The following is a 2,640-nucleotide window of genomic DNA, read 5'->3' on the forward strand; positions in this document are numbered from 1 at the left end:
CCTTGATGTCTTCTTTCGTACACATCTCTTTTACTGCATATTCTTCTGTCTGTATATATTTATTGTGTACAAATGTGTTTTTCTCCCCCTGCTTGGCGTCTCAATTTTTGTTTTGTTTGTATGTTCTGCCACGAAGTGTCACCGGAGGCATTATGTTTCGGGTTGTCTTTTATGTGTTGCTTAAGGCCGGATACAGTCCAAACGGGATGACAAACTAAGGGACTGACAAGGAATTTGCAAGTTTTTCCAAAAGAATCTGTGTAAACCCTCGATGTGTTCAAATCTGTCATGGGATTATCATCACAAAGATCTAGTGCAAGAGGAAAACCCTACCCAATGATAGACTTTACAAAGTAAGTCTTCACTCAGTTATGCATGTCCTACGGCTACGCATGTTGCAGCTTTGAGATTAAAAGCGAGGATATTGTGTGTCAGACTGATGGTCTCATCTTGAAAAACACAGTCATTTAATGTGATGCCTTACTGGTCCATTTTCTACATGATGATGAGGTGTTTTACATTGGTTTGATTTGACTCTCAGACCATTCTTTTCACTCAATACGTTTTTGTGTTTTTAATTCTTCGTAATTTTGTGGTGTACTTCAAATCTCCTTGGGCATAATTTCAAGTCCATGTGTTTCAATACCAGTGACCAAAATGCGGTCATGCCAGTGATATTTTGATGGTTATATGCTATTTATATATCTCTAAATGGTGAAGTGTGTTTGTTTTATTGTGGAAGAGATAGATGTGTTTAAATGAAACAATATTAGTCCATCCACCATTTTGGACTATATAAATGTCATAGCATTTCCAATTTGCATAACACACCATCAAAATGTATTAATGATCATTGATAAAATATTAAAGTGGGAATTTACCTCAAATGTACATGTAGATTCAGTGATTTAATGAGCAGAAATTAAGTGCAACAGGTGAGAAAACAGGATGTAATATTCAAAAGTAATGATTTCTCTTTTTTTTTTACTTTGGTTAAATCCATTTGCCATCACTGGATGAAAAGACTACAACAATTCATGATGTCAGAGTGAGGCAGCAATATAAAGAAAATGAAAAGAGAATCCTACACAATATCATATTGTAATGAAAAGTACACATTCCTTCAATTTATTTCTGACATATGATGAGAGTGATAGCGCATTCCCCCTACTTTCTGAAAGCAGTAAGTCAAGTGCTCTTTCATTATGCTAGGAAAATTGAAACATGTCAAATTAAAGTTTCGTGGAACATTATGCCAAGGATTTAGTGAAGTGGCTTGATATGTAAAGCAAATGTCACTGTACATGAGAAAGGATAAACACACAAAATGTCTAAAACAGTCATTTAACCAATGTCATGTGGAAATACCAGTGTTCAGAGAAAATGAAGGTGACAACAAATTAATAGATGAAATCAAAGGATGTAACTGTCACATGTGTGCAGAGTGGAATTGTGATTTTGTTTGGGAATCCATTGTTCTTTTTTGTTGATATGGAATTTGATGCAAATCAAAATCAGTGATCGTGCTACACAGACAGGAATCGTTTTATGAAGCAGGAATGCTTTTTTTTTTTATTTGCTTCTTATGGCCTTTAATTGGATTCAGTCAAGATCATGACATGTTTTATCTTTGCTAGTGAACTATTTTTCAGTTGTAGTAATTCAGTTGATTTTGGTGATATTGTAATAATTCTGTAAATTATGCTTCGCTCTGTGTTTGGAACATGCAGACCTCACGACATGATTCTTTGAAAACTTGTTTCTGCTTGTTATTTGACCATTAAATGAACATGTGACATTCAATGTATTTCTAAAACTTGCATGTATTAGACTCTTGATTATCACTTTGTGCAGTGACATGATATGATCGTGACTTAATACCCTAACTGGTTTATTCTTGGGTGCCAGTGGGATAAGTGGAAGTGTAATTCTTGCTGGAATGGCAATTGTCATAGTAATGACAGGAATCCAGCTTCCTGATTGGCTGTTGCCATTCCAGCAAGAGTTGCTATCCTAACATCTTTAATGAAATGGGGCCCTGGAGTACAGTAGGTGTGAGAGAAGGGAGGTGGTCCTGAGACATAAGTGGAAATAGCTATTGCACTTTCCGACTATTACAGATGACTTGTAGGCCTACATAACACAGCACAACTGATGATTCCCATGAAACATTTGAGTACTCTGCCATCCACAGAGTTGCCAAGTTTCTCAACTGGCTGAGATTGAGTAACTGCGAGGGTGCGAAATGACCTGGGGAGCACAGGAGGTGGTGTCTCCCCTCCATGGTAGGGAGCTTCTTCTTCATTTTGGGATTATGATTGCGCAATTTGGTGTGAACATACAATACAATGCAATTTTTGTAACATAAGTTTCATCTGTTTGTGATATGGAAGATGGTTCTTACAGACATAATTTTGAGTATTTTTCCCCAAATCTTGAAGGGTGAACGAGTCTTGATTTGTAGAATGTATATTAAACTAACATGACTTGGTAGATGACACAGTTTTAGACACCTCTGGATTATTTATTCATAATATAGTAGATAGCCGTAATTTGCCATGGAGGTACATTGTATAGGTATCCTCTAGCCAACCTCCTGGGGGGTGTGAGAAAATGATTGCTGAGCGGATGAGTGTGAGT

Source organism: Diadema antillarum, unplaced genomic scaffold (assembly GCF_040938485.1).
Source record: "Diadema antillarum isolate AM-2024a unplaced genomic scaffold, OU_Dant_1.0 seq00002243_RagTag, whole genome shotgun sequence".
NCBI classification, from domain to species: domain Eukaryota; kingdom Metazoa; phylum Echinodermata; class Echinoidea; order Diadematoida; family Diadematidae; genus Diadema; species Diadema antillarum.